Genomic DNA, 23703 nt, shown 5'->3' with positions numbered 1-23703 from the left:
GAATTATAAACATTAGAAAAGAATGAATGAATATATGATATTCCTTTATATGTTATTTAAATTTCAAATGGTCTTTGAAAAAAATATGAAGAGAATATTTCTTAAAAAAGAATTAAAATGAATAAGTTGCGATTTTTTTTTTTTTAAAAAATAAGAACAAAAATAATATAAAGGATATATATTCTAAAAACGGTCTCTGTTTTTGCGAATGCAACCTTGAAAAATTTAATTAATCTTAATTAACTTAGACAAAATTTTAAGATTGTCAGATAAGTATAATTTTTAATTTTTTTTTCAAGGAATAGAAATTTTATTTTCATGCATATCTGTTAGGAATAATTAGCAACTGAATTACGAAACGTTTCCTATTATATTTGAAGCTCATTTATTATCGCAAAGATTATATTTGATAAGCCTTATTATTGATAAGCCTGGCAGAAGTAGGAGTAAAATGAATGCCAAAATAAGCGCCCGAGCCAGCCAGGATTCGAACCTGGAATCTCCTGATCCGTAGTCAGGCGCGTTATCCGTTGCGCCACTGGCCCACGTGGGATCGGAAGTAGTATTCGTACGAGTGGAAACATATGCTTGAGGGAAAATTTGTATAGCTATTATTTCTAGATAGTCTAAGCGCTTTACAGAAATTGAACGAAAGGATAGGTTATGTTCTTTCTGAAAAGTAAGATCATAACATAAAAATTTTATTTTCTTACTTTTATTTTCACTTAAATTTAAAATGTTTGCGTTATATGCAGGAAGTTGATTAATTCACAAGAATAATTTTATATATATCGAATGAAATTACACAAAAATGAATAAAGTTTCAGATTTATTAGAATCTTATTTCTCACTCTTTTGACACAAACATTTTATATTACTTATTAATATACTTAATTACACCATAAATTAATAATGTAATATATTAGAATTATTATATATTTAATCATAATTAATAATATACTTAATTCTACTGCTTAGTATTATTTTTCAATTTTATTATTACTTAATAATATTTTTATCGTTATTTTATTTATAATTTTCAATGAGAGTATAGGTATATTTAATTTCAATGAAACCTCTTAAACATAATTTGATACTCACGGTTTTCTCAACAATATATTTTTAAATGTTAAATTGTGATAAACATTCAAGCTGTGTTATTTAATGGTCTGTTTATTGTCTACATGGAGCTCTTTAATGGAATCAAATCACATGACGTTAAATTTGGGAGCAAACATAACTGTGTACATTGCCTAGTATTTAAGAAATAAAATATTCTTTAACGTATAGGTCCTTTTCTTATTTCTCACAAGCCAAGTATAGCCACCAGCTTGTTCAGCGAAAACATTGGTTAAGTTCACTTTTAATTAAATCGCTTGCGCAGAATTTAATGTTGGCGATTCTTCTAAGAAAATATATTTTAAGCATTAAATTGTGACAGATATAAAAAAGTGTTTATTTTACTAGCTTTATATCAGTTCTATTCTTTAGATATATGTGACGTCACAGTACAATTAAAAACAAAAATATTTGGGCAATATATATTTTAACTCTCCTGGTACTGTAATTTCACTTTTTTTAAAAAAAATTTGTCATGTAAACTACTCGAATATTAAATAGATTCCTTCTTCCTTAACTTCCATCAATAAAAGAAAATCACATGATTGAATGTGTGACGAAACAAGGAAAATAAATTGTATTTCAATTCAAAATTAAAATCTATTATTGAAAATAATGCAAAAAAAAAAAAAGCATTTTCAAAATTCAGAAAAAATTTCTGGGACAATTAAATTATTTTCATTCAAAAGAAAATGTTTTAAATTTTGAAATAACGTAGAAATAATAATTTGTGCTATGAAAAATTTCGAAAATTATAGTAAAATTTAGCTTCAGAATATTGCTTGGTTATAAATGAATTAAAATTTTAAAAGACACCACTCTAAAGTGTACAATTTCTGCATCCAAAGTATATCTGGACCGACGACTATAGTAGTTCTTATTCTAATGTTATGTGCTGTAGAAAGCCATCAGAGATATAAAATGCGCTGTTGATTCCAACTTTAAAACATATTTTATTTATGCAAATTTTATTTACTTATTATATGAGGGGACCTAAGAAAGTAGTAAATGGATTGAAAAATGCTAAAAAGAAATTTAAAGGATAGCCAGTATAAAATTTCGAAATTTTGGATGTACAACTTAACATCATAGAAGGCTTTGTTAATAAATGCCCCAACAATGTGATGAAATAAAATATCTAATTAGAAATACATCAAGGTATCGCCAAATAATATTTAAAAAAAAAAAAAAAAAACCACTTGTTATACCTGATGTTGCTCGGGTTTAAAATTCTTTTCGAGCATAATATTTTTACTTTCTTGTATGCGTACCTAATATAGAGAAAACATAGTAATCATCAAATAATTCGAACTCGAGAGACCTCCTTGATTTCGAAACACAATTCTGGAAAATGTCCGTCTGTCCGCTTGTGATAAAATAAATAAAAATCGCTTTGAGTTGATAACATTTAGTACACGAGCTTTATACCGAATTTGCAGATTTAATTTTGAATTCCGAGCTTTATACCGAATTTTACAGATAATTTTAAATAAAATCCCCTCAGAGGAAGTCTGTCTGTCCTGTTATTTGAATACAAGTTAACACTATGAATGAAAAACGAAAAGAACTATATAGATATGCTTCGGTACACAGATTTAACATCTATAATTTATACATCTATCAAATTTTGATCCAAATCCAACAAGTTGTTGATCGTCCATCGGCCTGTACTTTCAGAAGCACGTAAATGCTATCATTCAAAAACGCAATGATTTAAATATATCAAATTTGGTTCAGGGTTTGTGGCTACAATTGCAGTTCTGCGTCAAATTTTTATTTAAATCGATTGAGACAAACGTGTCCAAAACACAAATTCGATTTTCGGATACTATTAACGCTCTGTCAGTATTAAACTCGCCAAAACTCGCCAGACACATTCAGAAAAAATGCTAATTTTGCGCCAAAAGTTAATATTTCGTAACTATTGTACGCCAGTGCCACGCAAAGCGTTCTCTGGCATGACAAATTTATTAGAATAAGCAAAAAAGTTTAGGGGAGTCAAAACTCGAAGGTTAACGAACTATCTTTATATAAACTATTATAATATACCAAATTCTTTTCAAGATAAATGGATTGAAATAAAAGAGAAATTAAAAAAAAAATAACAGTAGATTAGTTCAAAATCTTAACTTTTCCCAGTAAAGAAATATTTACAAATTTCCTTATTTCACAATCATCTGCGTGAATTCTGCAGTTTTTCTAAAGAATTAAAATGAATTGAAATTAAAAATGAACAAAAATGAAATTTTTATGATTGAAAAATAAACATTTTAATTTTAAGTTTTTTTTTCGGAATAATTTCCTCCGTAATTTCTTTTGGGAAAAAAAAGTCAGAATAAATGGTTAATTTTTGAATAACCTCAAACAGCTGCTGTCGTCGAACATTTGTTTCTTCTGCTCATAAGAGCTTTACTTTTATTGTTTCCGTATGAGGTATTGATTTACAATTGCTTAGAAGCAATGTTAAATCATTGATTTAAACAAACTAAAAGCTGGCAAAAAGAACGTATCTATCTATATAAAATTGAAATTTTAAAGCAATTCAAGTGATCTTCCCAAACTTTCTAACAATAAAGCTGTTATCACAAGAACATCTTGCATAGCATTGACTTAAATTATTACGAAATATTAACCTTTGACGTGAATGTTTGTGTTTTTACTGAATCTATTGTTTCATCCTTGGCGAGTTATTTGGCGATTAATTCCTGGCTTGAGATTAATAGCATATGAAAATCGAATTTATGTTTTAGATGCGTTTTCTTCACCGAATTGAAACACAAATTTTACCCCAAAGTGCACTTGTAGTCTCAAAATCCCATACCAGAATAGATCTATTTAAATCATTCCATTTTTGAGTTATGGTGTTTACATGTTTCTAAAAGTACAAATCGGCAGACAATCAACCCCTTATTGGATTTGGCTGAAAATTCGATTGACATATAGACTATAAATGTTAATTTTATCCATATATCACTCTTTGTTTTGTGGTTATTTTGTTAATTTGTATTCGAACATCCGGACAGATAGACTTCTTCTGAGTGAAGATTTCCGCAAAATTTGATAGAAATCTGCGAATTTAGTGTAAAGACCATATACCAAATTTCATTCGTCTAGCTCAAAAAGTTTTTGAGTTATCTTGGTCACAGACAGACAGGCAGTTTTAATTTCTCCATACTACTACAGATAGGAGAAAGTAAAAATGGTGGTAGAGTAGTTCAAACACTATTAATTCCAATGCTCCAGTTTAAAAAAGAAATTACATCATTTGAAAGAAATAGTGGGCAGAAAGAAAATAAACATAGTTCATGTTATAAAATTTTGAATTTTAAGATGCCATTAAAATATTAATTCTAAAATTGTTTGTTCTGAGATTTTTACAGAAAAACATAAAAAATTCCAGTTAATTTTTAATTAACTGAATATTTAATTAACTTTTACAAATGTATTAACTTGACAATATTCTTTCTTTTGTTTTAAAAAATAAATGTAAAAAATTGGGCTGAAATAGGTCCAGCCGTTTAGGAGCAGATGTAAAGCATACACATATGTGACTTTTGTCACTTATGAGATGTGTGGTCACTTATGAGATGTAAAGCATGCCCATAAGTGACCACAATGACTTTTTAATTATTTAAAGATGAACAAAATTTTCATTCTTTAGCCCTCAAGATAAATCTGCTTTAGATATTTGCAGAAACAATTTTAAAAATTAAATTTCATTGCAACAATGAAAGTATTACTGAAAATATTGTATAAAAATATTTTAAATCATTTTTTTTTTTAGATAAATGTTTTATTATCAAAATGCAGAAACAATTTCATACCATTTAATATTTTGAATTTTAAGATGATTTAAAAATAAATTTTTTTTGTGATGTTATTTCAGGAAATCGCCAGCGAAAAGCACCAATTTTTTTTTTCTTAATTTTTAATTGATTAATTTTCTCTAAAAAAACCCTCTGACTTTTCATCCTTCAAGATATATCTGCGCCAAATTTGGCAGTTATAAGTAACTATTCTTCTTGTAGCGCGCCAATTCACAGATTCATCTTTGTTATTAGTAAAGGCGTGCTTGGCATCAAAGTCTATTGACACCTTTGACATGGTATTATCATGCTTTGTTTCAGATAAGAATATATCATTACTTCATTTTATTAAGATTCTTAAGAGAAATTTCTGCGTTTATTAATACGAAATATGAGAGATAATAGGAAGTGCGCATTGTCTTCTTAGAAATTTCTGCGTATACTAATACGAAATACGAAGAAATAATAGAAAGTGAATATTGCTCTTTTTAGAAATTACTGCTCACAATTATACGAAATACGGAAAGGTGCCGGCGTCCTGGCATAGGGGTAGCGCGTCTTCCAAGTGATCTGGGCGTCAAGGGTTCGAGTCCCGGTTTGGGCATGGTTGTTCTATCTGTGAGATGTGTGAATGTGCCCTCCTGTAAAAAGGGGTTGTGCAAGCGAATGAATGATGCGTGAGTGGCAAAGTCGTACTCTTGGCCCTAGTTGGCACTGCTATAAAAAATAAGAGACGTTCCCCCTCAGGCTTAAATCGCTGTCTTCGTAACAGCGGGCTTGTCCATGGCAAGTGACATAAGAAACAAACAAACAAACAACGGAAAGGTAATAAGAGGTGTGCATTGTCGTTTTAGAAATTTCTGCGCATAATAATACGAAATACGGAGACATATCAAGAGGTGCGCATTATCTTTTTATCAATTTCTGCGCATTATAATGCAAAATACAAAGAAATAATAGTCTTAACCCAAGAATCATTTTGTAGAGTTCTGACTCGTAAATCTTTTTAGACTCGCGAATTCTTCTGAATCAAAGAGAAACATCCGCTTAGTGACGCAAAAAATTGTAGCGAATTTATCTGCGAATATACATATCAGCTAACAATCAAAGCCGTCGCAGATATTGTCCAAACTTTAATACTTATCAATAATTTTAGAGATAGATAACGATGTTTTAAATATTATCCTTTTAAGTTACCAGAATTACATATTCAAAAACTGCCAAGCAGATCTTTTGCACAAAAATTTTGTCTATTTCTGAAAAATTTGTAATTTTGATATTAAGACTATAGACGAAATTTCAATTGTCTAGTTCGTTTCGTTTTTAAATTATCGTGTTCGTAGACTAAATGAAGTAATTCCAGAAATCTTTTGTAAGAATTCCACCTATCCAAATTTCCACATCGAATTTTTTTGATAACAATTCTTTTTCTTTCATGCGCAAATAAGTAGAAATGTGTTTTCGGACTCATGCTTCTGATCAAAATAATCAAGATAGCACTCATCAATATAAAGATATGAAACTTTTTAAAGATTTTAATACTTGAACTATTAGTATACTTAAAAGAGAAAATTATAAGTGGAAATAATTTCCTCTCAACTTTTTTTATACGGAGACAATATATTACGGGATTTTCTGTTCCCTTTATAAGAACATGCATAACTCGAACAAATCACGAAAAGTAAAGAGGGTGTCAATGAAACCTGGAAAATTATAGAAAATTTACGATCATGAATGGTATTCACACCCAACCTCCCATTCCGATATTTGTGTATATTGTCGCAATTTGGCGTATTTTTTGGCGTATTGTCACAATTGGCGCATTTGCTTAGTATTATGAAGGGACCCGAATATGTATTTTAGATGCCTTCTTTTCAATCGATTCGAACCAAAATTGGCTGCAAATCTTTAATTTTGGTCTCACTAATTTAATGTAAAGATCAATTATCAAATTCTATTCTGTTTGGATCATTTTTGATGTTGTTGTTGTGTAGTTTATTGGCGCAAGAGCCATTTTTGGCTATACTGCGCCACAAAACATTTTTGAGACATCCTGTACACAGACAGACAAACATTATCCAACCAGCGGTAGTGGCCACAACGAAACTTTTCACATACTCGCTAATAAATTTGTCTCGGAAGAGAACAATAGATACGGAATATTAACTTTTGGCGCGAATTCAGCATTTTCATTGAATCCGTGTCATCCTTGGCGAGTTATTTGGCGATTAATCTCTGGCATGCGTCAATAGTATTCAAAAATCAAATTTGTGTTTTAGACGTGTTTTCTCCAACTAATTGAAACAGAAATTTGATACAGATCTTCAATTGTAGTCACAAAATCTCCTACCAGATTTCATATATTTATGTCTTTCCGTTTTTGAACTATCGGTTTATATATTTCTGAAAACAGACAGACTGATAGACAACCAACCCCTTTGTTATGAGCCCGGTTTAGTTTAGTTATATTAACGTCCCGTTGTAAAGCAACACTAGGGCTATTTTGGGACGGACCTCGTCATTTTGAACTGCGGTCAGATGACGAGAACGACACCTGAGCTGCCCCCCCCCCTCTCTCCACACCACACCAGCTGGAGGACGTTTGGCATGACGGATTTAACGTGCCACAGAACCCCTTACACGACGGTTCTTCGGTGGAATCGAGTCTCGAGCCTGAAATTGTTATGAGCCCGGATCTGGCTCAAAATTTGATAGGTGTCTAAGCTATAGATGTTAAATCTATGCACCAAATTTTACTCATCTTGCTCCCTTTGTTTTGTAGTCAGTGTGCTAATTTGTATTCGGACAGACAGACTTTCACTGAACAGATTTTACTCAAAATTTGACAGAAATCTGCAAATTTGATGTAAAGATTGCATACCAAATTTCAACCGACTGGAGCATAGGGTTTTTGAGTTATCTTTATCACAGACAAATAGATGGACGTTCTCTAAAAATGTGTTTTTCGAACTTTGGGAAGTCTAAAACATGAAGATTCGTGGAGAAAGTATAGTAATTTTTTAACGATTACTATACTTTATACTTCGTACACGAGAAAGTAAAAATATGTTTTTCAGATTCGGAGAAGTCTAAATAGTAGAAGATCCTCAAAATCTCTTGGCGATTGCTATACTTCATTTTCGAGAAAGTAAAATTCTAGAAGATATGGCGCCTAGGAGTGAGGGCACGGTTAACAGTGGACATGACACGAGGTAGCAGCTTTTAGAAAGTCAAACAGTGAAGACTGACTTCCTGAAGCTGCGAGAAATAAAACTCCCGCTGCCACTCTAGGGACGGAAGCAGGCTTGTTTATTCTTCCCGTCGGAGGACGGGGGTCACCAACCAACTGCGCATTTCGATAGGTGCGAGTGGACGGACAATGCTTTCTCGAGTGGCAGCCTTCTTGACACTTTTATCTTGGATAATTAGAATCTAAGAAGGAAAAAAAAAAGAAAAAAAAAAAGAGGGAGATACTTTAGGAATCCATTTTGGTAGCACACGGAATTTGCGATTTCAATATTAGCTTCTTATTACTTTCTGATATATGAAATATAGAAAAAACATAGCAAACTCAAAACTTTGACGAATTTTCAAGTTTCAAATCACCCGAGGTTCAAAAATTGTCTGTCTGTCTGTAACAAACTCAAAAACGCTTTCAGCTAGATGGATGAAACTTGGTATATGTGTTACCGTTAAAGTATGAAATCCGTTATTTTATAGAATACCTAGTTATTCCATGAAATAACTGATCGTGTTCGTTAAAGTGTAAAACTCTCTTGTATTTCATGGTTTAACTAGTTATTTCATAGAATAACGATCTGCAGCCCGTTAAAGTGTAAAATAATCTATATCATATATCTCGCACGACAAATACATTTACCTTCTACCCCTACTGCATTTATGTTTTTGTTTGTTTGTTTTAGAAATAAAAAATGTTTTTGTTTTAGAAATAATGTTCTTTGTCATTCCAAGTGTCATTTTAGTAATCCTTGTTGTAACAAATGATTTTATGGTACGTTTCCATAAATACCATTTATACGCTGCATAAAAGAGATAAATGGCTTCTTTTTCATTTTAATTGTCTATCATTAGTTTCATTTCATTTTAGATAAATTGTTTATTTTACACTTTAACTGTCTCTCATTAGTTAATTTATAGAATTCCTAGTTATTTCATAGAATAACTAGTTAAAGTGTCAAATGAATAACATATTGCACACTTTAACAGACACGATCAGTTATTTCATGGAATAACTAGGTGTTCTATGAAATAACTGCATTATATACTTTAACGGTAACTTATGGATTTAGATATCTATCAAATTTTGAGTAAAATCTATTCAGTAATAGTCTGCTTCTCCGACTGTTCTGTATAAATCTACACGATAACTGCAAAATGAAGAGATCTAGATGGATATAATTTGGTACATAGATTTAACATCTATATTAGAGACACAAATCACATTTTAGAACTAAATTCAAGAGAGAAGGTCTGTCGATTTATTCTTTCAGAAGCAGGTAAACGCGATAATTCAAAAATGCAATAACTTAAATATATCAAATTTGTATGTGATTTTGTGACTACAGTTACAGTTCTGTGTAAAATTTTGGCTTTATTTGGGTGGAGAAAAAAACAAGTCAAAAATATAGTGACCTTTATTCGAAAGTATGCGAGAATGAAGATATGTATCACACACCTACTGGTTATAAATGAAATCAGTGTAAAATGATCTTCCTAAAATTTTTTCTTCAATAAAAGCGTTATCCCGGAATATCTTGAGTGGCAGTGGCGTACAATAATCCTAAAATATTGACCTTTGGCGTGAATTTTACATTTTCGCTAAACCTGCCATGCGATATTTGGCGACTTATCCCTGGCATGCAGTTAAAAGGATCGGAAATTTGGATTTGTATTTCAGATGCGTTTCTTTCAACTGACTGAAACAAAATTTGACACAAAACTGCACTTGTAGTCACCGAATCCCATACCAAATATGATATAATTAAGTCATTGCGCTTTCGAATGATCGCGTTTATATATTCTGATAGTACAAACGGACAGACTCGTATGTTTCTATGAGTGCAAATTGACAGACAGTCAACTTCTTTTTAGATTTAGTTCAAAATGAGATAAATATTTACACTACAGAAGTTGAGTCAGTGTACCAAATCTTATCTATCTATCTCTCTTCGTTTTGCCGTTGTTGCTTTGACTTATACTCGGGCAGTCGGATAGGCACGTTTCCACAAGATGGATTTTGCTCAAAATTTGACAGACATCTATAAATTTGGTGTGAACACCTTCTACCGAATTTCAACCATCTAGCTGAGACTGTTTTTTAGATATCTTTTTCATAGACAAATGATGATTTATCTATGTTCAAATTTTTTGACGATTACAATATTTACTCTGTATACGAGAAAGTAAGTATTAGTAAGTTGAGTTTCCAAGCAGGTTTCTTTTTGTGCGTATTTGTGTGTGTAGGCGTATTTCTTAAAAAAAAGTGCTTCTAGTTTGAAACATTATAGTATTGTTACGGAAATTTCCGGGAGTTCGTTTGGATAGTGAGGGTTATATGGTGTGAAGAACGCTCAATCACCAGGCGCAGTAGAAAATAAAACAACGACGTTTATTTACACGAAGACACACAGGACAGCACAAAGACGACAACTATATACAGCACAGAAGACGATTATTTTCAGCCGAGACGTGCAGCATACAACAGTATACACAGCAGCTCTACTCCGTCGCTGCTCCGCTCGTCCCTGGAAGACGAGTTCTTCACCGTCGCTTCCGACTACTCTTCGACTCCACTGGTCCACGACCCAATTCACCGTCGGTTCACCACTGCCAGGCAGCGGCAGGACTGCTTCCTTTTATAGGCATCAGGAGGCGGGGCTAGAAGCCTCTCAACCAATCAGGAACGTTCGAGGCGTATCTCCGTTCCTACTGGACGGATCTGGAAAATTCTCAATGTATCGGGTATAATCTATTTTGGCGCCAAAGTAGCCAAATTCGTCGCCAAGTCGCCAAGTTTGTCTCCAAGCTCTGGTACCTCCTATGGAACCGACTTTGCTGGGAAACCGCCTCACAGATTGGTAACAGTATGTTAACATTTTCAACTTGGTTCATCTATCTTTATTTTATTTCGAAAATTTTTCCTTAATTGTATATAGTTCAGCAACGGATTGTAAAACCCTCCGCGCGTTTGCGCAAGCTTTAGGATGGGTTTCATTCGTCAAAATAGAGTGAAAGGAGGAAATGTTTACATTTACTAGTATCTAATAGGGGAAATCCAAGGTCAAAGGGAATACCGGAAATGCACTCATCGTTCCGCGTTTTGCTCCTTAATGAGATGGAATCGTCGAAATGCGTTCGTCTCAGAATCTGTTGACAAACCATAGCAGGTTTATCATTTAAATAAATGCATTTAACACGTTACATTATGCGTAAGTATAAATCAAATAAATAAAAAAAATATTGTTATGAAATATATTTTAAAAAGTTTTATTTCTAAAAAATATATCGAAATTTAATATTCTGTATGAAAATGAAATTGGTTTCAATGAAAGGTGTGTGTGTGTGTGTGTGTGTGTGTGTGTGTGTGTGTGTGTGTGTGTGTGTGTGTGTGTGTGTGTGTGTTTTACAGTGATAAGAAATGGTTTCGTGCTATATTATATTCCGAAGTTAATGAAGAACAATGTCAAAATTTTTATTAATTTTTGATTAAAAATTCAATCAAAATTTTCTAAATTTCTTTCTTGATGAATATTTACTATCCAAGAAATAACTGTCTGTCAAATTTGGTAATTCTACCGTCCAAGAGCATACCTTATACAGCATTTTCAATGATATTTGTTACTATGCATATAATAATTTACAGATAGTATGGCAGCCGATTATTACCATTTTAAAAGTAATTCTTCGTAAGTATATCTCCATTGATATTAAACCTAACCTAATAGTGCCAGCCATCACAAACTAAGTCAGGCACCGTATGTGAGATGAGCTATGTAAGAAACATCAACCAAACGCTATTTGACAAAATAGCCAAATGTTACAGGTTTATTTAGTACAGGCCATCAACGTTCACAAAGCTAAGGGTACGTCTCTTGTTTTTTCAGTAGCGCCATCTAGGGCCAAGAATACGACTTAGGTAGATACACTTCACAATCTTTTTTATTGGGCGAGCTTCATTCATTCATTTCATTCACTCATCCACAGATTGTAATTTTGACCTGAATCAGAGAACCATCACCCCTGATCCAGTACCGGAAGTGGTATTATTCCCGACATGGAGGACTTTGTGATCATGACAGATTTATACATGCGCCAGCCACCACACACACGGAGAGTCTTCGGCTGGCGGGGTTTGAAATCGCAACCCAATGAACTCGAATTCAACGCCTTACCAACCAGGCTATCCCGGTCCTCGAAAGCAGTGTGGTTAATCTAGTATATGTAGAGGGTACAAAAAGAAAGATAATAAATCATCTAAAAAGGTTTATTGATGCAAAGAGATTCATAAAGTTGGAAAAGTTTTAGTAGATATTGTTTCTTCCCCATATAGACATCATTGGACATTATTCTTCAACATTGGACAATATTATTCAACACTGCGGATATTGTATAATGTCATATAATATTGCACAATATATTTGTGATACTGGGGGTAAAGTATATGTACTATTGCTGAACCAATCTACCAATATCTATATTGTACGACGTTATATCATATTCTTCAACATTGGACAATATTATTAAACATTGCGGAATATTGTATAATGTCATATAATATTGCACAATATATTTGTGATACTGGGGGTACAGTATATGTACTATTGCTGAACCAATCTACCAATATCTATATTGTACGACGTTATATCATATTCTTCAACATTGGACAATATTATTAAACATTGCGGAATATTGCATAATGTCATTTAATATTGCACAATATATTTGTGATACTGGGGGTACAGTATATGTACTATTGCTGAACCAATCTACTAATATCTATATTGTACGACGTTATATCGTGTTCTTCAACTTTGGACAATATTATTCAACATTGAGGAATATTGCATAATGTCATATAATATTGCACAATATATTTGTGATATTGGGGGGAAAGCATATATACTATTGGTAAAACAATCTACCAATATCTATATTGTACGACGTTATATCGTGTTCTTCAACATTGGACAATATTATTCAAGATTGCGGAATATTGCATAATGTCATATAATATTGCACAATATATTTGTGATACTGAGGGAAAGCATATATATTATTGGTAAAACAATCTACCAATATCTATATTGTACGACGTTATATCGTGTTCTTCAACTTTGGACAATATTATTCAACATTGCGGATATTGCATAATGTCATATAATATTGCACAATATATTTGGGATACTGGGGGTAAAGCATATATGCTATTGATAAAACAATCTACCAATATCTATATTGTACGACGTTATATCGTGTTCTTCAAGATTGGACAATATTATTCAACATTGCGGAATATTGCATAATGTCATATAATATTGCACAATATATTTGTGATACTGGGAGTAAAGTATATGTACTATTGGTAAAGCAATCTACCAATATCTATATTGTACGACGTTATATCGTGTTCTTCAACTTTGGACAATATTATTCAAGATTGCGGAATATTGCATAATGTCATATAATATTGCACAATATATTTGTGATACTGAGGGAAAGCATATATATTATTGGTAAAACAATCTACCAATATCTATATTGTACAACGTTATATCGTGTTCTTCAAGATTGGACAATATTATTCAACATTGCGGAATATTGCATAATGTCATATAATATTGCACAATATATTTGTGATACTGGGAGTAAAGTATATGTACTATTGGTAAAGCAATCTACCAATATCTATATTGTACGACGTTATATCGTGTTCTTCAACATTGGACAATATTATTCAAGATTGCGGATATTGCATAATGTCATATAATGTTGCACAATATATTTGTGATACTGGGAATAAAGTATATATACTATTGGTAAAGCAATCTACCAATATCTATATTGTACGACGTTATATCGTGTTCTTTAACATTGGACAATATTATTCAAGATTGCGGATATTGCATAATGTCATATAATGTTGCACAATATATTTGTGATACTGGGAATAAAGTATATATACTATTGGTAAAGCAATCTACCAATATCTATATTGTACGACGTTATATCGTGTTCTTTAACATTGGACAATATTATTCAAGATTGCGGATATTGCATAATGTCATATAATGTTGCACAATATATTTGTGATACTGGGGGTAAAGCATATGTACTATTGGTAAAGCAATCTACCAATATCTATATTGTACGACGTTATATCGTGTTCTTTAACATTGGACAATATTATTCAAGATTGCGGATACTGCATAATGTCATATAATGTTGCACAATATATTTGTGATACTGGGGGTAAAGCATATATGCTATTGATAAAACAATCTACCAATATCTATATTGTACGACGTTATATCGTGTTCTTCAAGATTGGACAATATTATTCAACATTGCGGAATATTGCATAATGTCATATAATATTGCACAATATATTTGTGATACTGGGAGTAAAGTATATGTACTATTGGTAAAGCAATCTACCAATATCTATATTGTACGACGTTATATCGTGTTCTTTAACATTGGACAATATTATTCAAGATTGCGGATATTGCATAATGTCATATAATGTTGCACAATATATTTGTGATACTGGGAATAAAGTATATATACTATTGGTAAAGCAATCTACCAATATCTATATTGTACGACGTTATATCGTGTTCTTTAACATTGGACAATATTATTCAAGATTGCGGATATTGCATAATGTCATATAATGTTGCACAATATATTTGTGATACTGGGGGTAAAGCATATGTACTATTGGTAAAGCAATCTACCAATATCTATATTGTACGACGTTATATCGTGTTCTTTAACATTGGACAATATTATTCAAGATTGCGGATACTGCATAATGTCATATAATGTTGCACAATATATTTGTGATACTGGGGGTAAAGCATATATGCTATTGATAAAACAATCTACCAATATCTATATTGTACGACGTTATATCGTGTTCTTCAAGATTGGACAATATTATTCAACATTGCGGAATATTGCATAATGTCATATAATATTGCACAATATATTTGTGATACTGGGAGTAAAGTATATGTACTATTGGTAAAGCAATCTACCAATATCTATATTGTACGACGTTATATCGTGTTCTTTAACATTGGACAATATTATTCAAGATTGCGGATATTGCATAATGTCATATAATGTTGCACAATATATTTGTGATACTGGGAGTAAAGTATATGTACTATTGGTAAAGCAATCTACCAATATCTATATTGTACGACGTTATATCGTGTTCTTTAACATTGGACAATATTATTCAAGATTGCGGATATTGCATAATGTCATATAATGTTGCACAATATATTTGTGATACTGGGAATAAAGTATATATACTATTGGTAAAGCAATCTACCAATATCTATATTGTACGACGTTATATCGTGTTCTTTAACATTGGACAATATTATTCAAGATTGCGGATATTGCATAATGTCATATAATGTTGCACAATATATTTGTGATACTGGGGGTAAAGCATATGTACTATTGGTAAACCAATCCATCAAAACTGGCATTGAAAAAAAAATAGAATCTAGGTTGCAAGTACATAAAGATGACTTCTTCAACTTCGGCATCAGTACCGAAAAAGCGACTTGTCAAGTGGATTGCAAGATATAGGCTGTTGGAAAAGCTGTTCCAATGCATTCCATCAGAAACGTGGGACTAAATTATATGTAGCTGTGGCCGTGTGTGCTGAGGCATTTTCGTGCAATAACAAAACATCTTTCCAGATCAATACTTGTTATTTCCCTCGAATCGCCGTATGACACTTCGTATTTCAATCGCCGATCCGTCAACTCCACCTTCTTTCAGCAGAAATTGGAGCACAGCATTATTTAAGACAAAACACGTACTAACGAGTCAAACTCGTGCATGTATCGTGACACTTTGCGTGCAAGTTATCGATTATCATTCGCGAGGCGCGTGTTAGTGATTGATTTTATACATTATTATCTTTCTGCATAATTATAAAATAATTTATCTTGTGCCAAGCATTAATAAACGTAGCAATAATTTAAGAGATGGTAATGATAGTGGCAGTGATAATTTCAGTATTTTTTTACAAAATCGTAAAAATAAATAAATAAATAAAAAAAAAATGTTTTAGACGTTTATCTAACTAAGATTCTGCTAATGATATAAGAAATGTGAGAAACTACAAACCATAAAATTAAAATAATATTTTATGAAACTAACTTATAAAATAAGTCAACCATCTAACTCTCCGACCCGCCACGACGGCACACGACGGATTTAAACCATAAAACTGAATGACCGGACCGCCGCAACAGCAACATGGGTGGAAACTGTGGTTGAGTCCTAAGGGCCGTCACCGGCCACAGTATAACCCTCCCCGTAGGAAGTACGTCCCGTCATCGATGGGAGATCCCCCACCTATTAGTGTATAACTTATAAAGTAAATATATCAAAATCTTTTAAAAGGAAGATACATTATATTTAGAGCGCGCCAATGTCACTATATCTAAAATACAGATGAAATAAAACACAATTACAAATAAATATTTATTTTGAATTGCAAATAAATAAATAAAAATAAAAAAGGAATTCGGACAGAAGACTTTATCAAGGGACTCAAACTAGGGATTTTTTTTTTCTGTGAGGGATCTTGACTTGATTTAACAGTAACTGTGAGAGGTCTTTACTTTTAGGGTTGTGACTTGAACATAACAATCAGACACAATAAACCCTGTTTATACGGTTTAGTTCTGTGGTGACTAGTTGTAGAAAGAGGTGACTAGTTGTATTTTCCTTTCTTTCTTTCTTTCTTTTTTTTTTTTTTTTTTTTTGAAATAAAGGGGTGGGGTCTGACTTTTGTCCAAATATTGACTTCAAGAAGAAGAATTGCTTTCGCTAAAAATTCTATCAAAATAATTCAAAAAACGTCAATTTCTTAGAATTTTCGGGTCACGTGGGGTCAACCTTTGGATGAATGTCAGTGACTCTTCATAATGTCTTCATGCCGGATTCATTTTTTATTCCATTTTATTCTCTTTTTTTCCAATTTAAAATTAATATTTATTTCTAACAAGAAATGTATCAACTGGTGGAAAGAATTCAAATGATTGGAATTGGGTTCCTGCCGAAATGTATCGAAATGAAGCAACGTATGTTTTTTTTATATTCCTCATATATATATATTCCTTATTCCTCTTTTTATATTCCTCATATATATATATTCCTCATTCCTCTTTTTATATTCCTCATATATATATATTCCTCATTCCTCTTTTTATATTCCTCATATATATATATATTCCTCATTCCTCTTTTTATATTCCTCATATATATATATTCCTCATTCCTCTTTTTATATTCCTCATATATATATATTCCTCATTCCTCTTTTTATATTCCTCATATATATATATTCCTCATTCCTCTTTTTATATTCCTCATATATATATATTCCTCATTCCTCTTTTTATATTCCTCATATATATATATTCCTCATTTCTCTTTTTATATTCCTCATATATATATATATATATATATATATATATATATATATATATATATATATATATATATATATATATATATATATATATATATATATATATATATATATATATATATATATATATATATATATCTTTCTATCTATGCATACTCCTCTAATTCGGTTTAGAGTGTTTTATGAATACTTCGTCACTACACTGCCATAAAAATACTCAACACATCTTATCCATAATATGCACAAAACGAATGCCATTCTAATGAGTTCATTCGTTCAGGGAATTCATGCATCTGCGAGAACTTTTGTTGCCTTACTTTTTCAATCACGTATGCTTAGTGATGAAAAACAGTTTGAATTCTTTCGACAACATCATTCATTCGACATTTTTGTATGAATGGAATTTAATCTCGTGCGATTTCACGTTGTTTTTGAACTTAATCAAAATCGCCGAAAATTTTCTCTCGCTTTCACTGAAAACGGCATTTTAATTCTGGCTTTTACACTATGGTAACTTTTTCTGTATAGTTACTTTTTTTAAGTATAGAAAAACTATTATACTCGACGAAAAATCTGAATTCGAAAATCTGACAAATTACCAGGGCAAATTGTAAGCATTTCGTTTAGTTCGAAAAACATATTTTTGGAAAATGTCTGTCTGTGTGACAAAGGTAATGCTTTAAGTTAGATGGGTGAGCTTTCATATATGGTTTTTTACATCGAATTTGTAGATTTCTGTTAAAATGTGAGCAAATCCATCCAGAGAAAGGGTTACGTGGCCAGAGCGGATGTGGTCTGAGCGGACAGTGGCTACAGCGGACACGTGAGAGGAGCTGGGTGGGCAGACCGGACACTTTCGCACCTATTGTGTTGTTTCCCTAATCAGTCGTATGTCATCTATTGTGTAGTTTCTAGCTTTGCACCTGCTGTAGAGATAAGCCGATATTTTTGAGAGAGAAGGCCTCTCTCCAAATATGCCCATTAAAGTATGGAATGTATATGGACAGCGTCATAGGACAAATAATTCTGTTGAAGGGTGGAATTCCAAATGAAATGCAATCACTAGCAGAAACCAGCCTACTGTCCACTTCTTAGTTAAAATACTAAAAGAAGAAACACAAAAAGTGTCTTTTAATTTGAAATTCAGAGAGTTAGGCGACCTTGGAATAAAAAGGAAAAAAGCATATGTAAAATTGGATGAAAGAATTGAAAACATCCTAAAAGAATTCGAAACATCAAATAATTTAGAAAAATGTCTAAAATCTTTAAGTTTTGCAACTAGGTTGGACTAAATTCTACGGTACATGATATTTATGCCTTTATAATAAAAGTTAGTTAATATTTATTTTTCTTTTATTTACTTGTATCTGTTTTATATATTTTACTTCTAGTATTTATTTTTACTTACATTAATGAAACTAATTCATTTTATGGCAATTGCATCTGTTCTAATATTTATTTGACTCTAAAATACAGTTTTCCACAAAATCCCTGAAATTTGTTCATACCCTTCATTATACTGTTACTTACTATTCATTTTTAAATATTTCTCTGAAAGTTTTTATTTTTATTACATTTTGCTATGTTTAAAATGTATTCGCACTATAATATAGTATAAATAATTAAATTTAATTGGCAAACATGTATTTATCCTTGTAATTCGATAATCGAGTGCAAAAACAGAAAACTTCGGTAAAAAATAAAATAAAAAAAAAAAACGTTATCCCACGTGAAAGAGATTTGCCACTTAAAATACTGTTTTAAATTATGTTTGTGATTTTTCAAAGTATTTATTTACTTATTTATCTGCACCCTTTATCTGTTCTAAGATGGGGGGAAAATGTGTCCGCTCTAACCACGATGAGTTTCGGAGTGTCCGCTCTGACCACGAAATCTTATGTGTCCGCTATAGCCACGTCCGCTGTAGCCACGCCACCAGAGAAAGTCCATCTGTTCGGTTGTTCAAATATAAATTAACACGATAATTACAAAACGAAGAGAGCTAGATAAAGGAAATTCAGTACGTAGATTTAAGATCTCATAGTGCAGACACCTATCAAATTTTGAACCAAATCCAACAAGGGGTTAACCATCTGTCGGTCTGTATTTTCAGAAGCATGTAAACTCGATAACTCAAAAAACGCATTGACTTAAATATATCAAATTTGGTATGTTATTTTATAACTGCGATCGTAGTGGTTATTTTATAACTGCAATTTTGGTTTCAAACGGTTGCACAAATCGATTCTAAAACACAAATTCGATTTTCGGATACTATTAACCGCATGCCAAGAATTAATCACCAAAAATCTCGCCAAGGGTGTCACAATAGATTCTATAAAAGTGCTAAATTCACGTCAAAGGTTAATATTTTGTACCTATTGTATGCCAATGTCACGCAGAGCGTTCTCTTCATTAAAGAGTATGTGAGAAAATTTTGAGAAGATCACACTCAACGAATTGCTTGTCATTGTGTGAATGACGAGAAGCTGAAGCTGCATAAACAAAAACTATAAACTAGTATTTTAATATTCAATGAATAGAGAAAATCTGACAGACCTACAAAAATGTTATGGATGTTGTTAATACATTTTGGAACGTTTAAAATTTTTCAGATGTATTCCAAAATTAATATTAATTAGAATTTAATTTATCTTTAAATTTTTTACACTTTTTTTTTTCCACTCTCTTTTTTTTTTACTACACTTATATGAGTTATGAAGATAAGTGTGCTGAAGAAATTTATGAATTTGAATTTTCTTTGAGCACGTGGAATGTCTTTCTTTTTGAATTTTAAAAAGAAAAAATTAAAATTGACAGTATTCACTTGGAAAAAGGCTTATTAAAAAAGTTAATACAAAAAAAAAAGTGAGTTTGGGAAAGAATTAAGAAAAGAATGAACTGAAATAGTAGCCAATTCACGAAATTATAGCTGAACTTAATGCAAAATTCAGTATTCCCATTTGATGCATCATATCTGTCGTCTACAGCACATCAACCGAAGAATAAAACAATTATGAAATTTTCAACAATAAATCTCATAAATATATATCTAGCAAAAAAAGTCTAATTTATGAATTCGATGTTCTATTCTTATTTTAAGTTATTCAAAGGATTTCAGAAAAACCAGTGTATGAATTCTTCTTAACTCGCTACTCTCGTTTGATTGGTCACCACTATCATCTGCAATACCTTTAGAAACCTCCCCCTCCCTCGATAATTTAAAAGAGACCATTCCAGAATCGATTCAAAACGGGGCATCATGCAACCAGTTCTGCAACAACACCAACTTCTTTTATCCCAGCAAGGGGAGGCACAAGCCTTGGGCAACCCCATTGTTCTCCCTCCCCCCCTCTCGACGTCGACAGTGAAAGTCTTCATTTCATTTCATTTCCTGCGACCTTCCCTGTCGGATGTGCTGCTGGTGTAGGAGGGAGGCTGTATTGATTTTTTTCTTTTTTGTATGGTTGAGAAGATAACCGTCTTTGTTGCCTGCCAGAAAAAGTGGCAGAGGTGGTCGACCGAAATTTTAAAGGTCAGCTAGTCCCGCCTGACATCTGTGTGTTTTTAGGGCTGGACTGCTAACGAAGCATGCCATTCTTCTGTGGCTTATGACCTTGAAAATGAGACGTGCCGGTGTCTTTCACTTGGCGAAACAAAAGAGCTAAAATGTTATTCGTTGAAAGGGGTGGTATGAACTCGCCATACCCTGCCATTATAATTAAAACTCTTTAAATGGGCATGAATTAAGGCATAGACTTTAATAACCGGTCAGCACACGCACGGGGCCTTTTTGGCCCCATCCTTTCTCTTTTGCTTAGAAGTTCTATGAATTTATAAAAGTTTACATGTGTTACTTCTTATACCTTTTTGGAGGAGCTAGAAGAAGATTAGAACAGCAGAAATCAATAAAACGATACACCTCTTTTTTTGTCAAGGTCAAATTGACCCCTGCATGTACTAGCTTTCAGATTCTTTTAATGTTATGCTTGTAACAGCCCACGAACATGACCAGCAGAGATTCAGAGATACGAGTTCCTTACTGATATGTGAAAACGATTAATATTCGTCAAATATTGATGAAAATTTTGGGGAGTTATTAAGAATCGAAATAAAACGCAGATTTTGAATACTCTAGAAAATTTGATCGAAAACCTTTTCCTGCTCGTGAAAATATAAAGATTCTTACATAAAGTGCATTCCCTTATAATATAAATAAAATGACTCGAAATTTAAGTTAAAAATTCTTTTAATTTTTAATGAAAAATGTTAAAACGGTTTTTGGAGTATTATATATATATAAAAAGGCAACATTTATAAATTTTCCAAATTGTTAACTATTTTTCCCTGAAAATTTTCAAATGCATTTCAGGGAAAATATAAATTTTCTTCTTTTTTTTTTTTTTAAGTATTTTTATATAGAAAAAAACCCACTTACTTAAAAAAGTTTTATATTAATGGAATAAAGGCAAAGGGATATATTGTCCTCCTCAGTGACTCTGTCTCATATTTAATATTAGTACACAAATTTTATTATTTTTAAATATTTTTTTTTATAATTTCGTAATGGGTTTCTTGAATACAAATAAGAAACGCATCTTCATATAAAAAATGTACTCCGGAAAAATAATACTATAAGGAAATGTGTTGCTAAAATATTTTTTACAAATTGCAGATAGAAATAGTAGATGATTTAAAACAAACTGCAGATAAATCAATTACTAATTATAAGTATTTTTTATGTATTCAAAGTAAGACATTTGATTTTGCCATAATTTTTAATAAGCTGCAGTCGATCATAGGAATATAACTGTTAAAATATTTTTACAAGTCATTTTTGAGTCCATTTCCTCTTCCTGTGACCGTAGTCTGAGCCATTCTCCCCACCCCATTAGTAAGACCCCATAATTTCGTTGTGTACTGAAGACCTCAACCCCAAAATATTATTTTAGTATCATCTGAAATTTCATAAATCTGCTATTCCTTTCTTTGTTCTGTAACTGATAAATATAATAATGACACAATATACTAAAAAATGCGACTCCAGTGGTCCAGTGAAGCGAAAGAAAATATCGCCAAAGGCGTATGATACATTTTCAGTCCCTTCCCTTCTGGTTTCATTCGTCGATTTCTAGGTTTGAAATCGCACAACAATTGCAAACATAAATATACATGTTAGAATCCGAGAATATTACTGTTCTACTAGAGTGACCTTTTCTGACCAATATTTCCAAAAACATTACAATCCTTAAGAAAAGATGGGCGAAGTCCAACACGCTTCTTTCAAAATAATTATAGGCTTATAAATTTTGGCCTATGGTCATTTTGACCGTATTTTTTCAACGTTGCAAGAAATTTATACACATCCAAGATGACCACCTAAACAGTTTTGAGAGCATTCATTTGAAACCTGGAAAGCGTACCCCCTCCACCACCACCACTTCACTCTTTTCTGATGACAAGATAAAAAAAAAAAAAATCAAGAATACCTTCCCATTAAACCACTGAGGATTCGTGCTCAGCAAACGATTCCACTCATTCAACGTGCTCATAAAAAAACGAGGCATTCATCCAATTTACATAATCCATGTCCGTTCGAAGCACCAGTACGTGCTGCCCACTGCCAGTAGCCGAACAAATCAGAATCGTTAATGAAAGGGCGGTTCCCAGCCTCCCACCCCCTGGCCCCCCAATCATCTAAATTCTTCCTCTAGCCCACGGGACACCCCTTCTACCCACCCCTTCCCCACTCTTACTCACGCATTTCGAACTCTGCAATATAATACGATCTACCTAGAGTGTTCGGGACACCACTTTGGTTACCATGGCTACCGGTGCGTGAGAGGGAGGGGATCAAAATGCGAGCGGAGGGAGAAACGGAGGAAGGGGCGGAAAATAGGGGGCTAAATGCGGGTGGGTAGGCTCAGGTTGGCAGTGAAAATTGACCTCCCCGTTCGAGTCGTGACCTCAGCTGTTTTCACTGATATAGAGGACAAGGGAGAGTGTTGTTGGTTATTTGTTCTAATTTATCGTATGTTTGTGGTCGTAATGATCGAAACCGGGCTCGAAGAC

At 32.4% G+C, this 23703-nt stretch overlaps 1 non-coding gene across 1 annotated transcript; it reads right to left on the bottom strand.

The window, feature by feature from the left end:
- Positions 1-472: 472 nt before the first annotated feature.
- On the bottom strand, positions 473-545 carry Trnar-acg (transfer RNA arginine (anticodon ACG)). Its single transcript has one exon. It is a non-coding gene; the product is annotated as a tRNA-Arg (tRNA).
- Positions 546-23703: the final 23158 nt, after the last annotated feature.

This window comes from Argiope bruennichi, chromosome 11, assembly GCF_947563725.1.
Source record: "Argiope bruennichi chromosome 11, qqArgBrue1.1, whole genome shotgun sequence".
NCBI classification, from domain to species: Eukaryota; Metazoa; Arthropoda; class Arachnida; order Araneae; family Araneidae; genus Argiope; species Argiope bruennichi.
The sequence above is the reverse complement of the archived record's forward strand: the minus strand, read 5'-3'. Positions and strand labels throughout refer to the sequence as shown.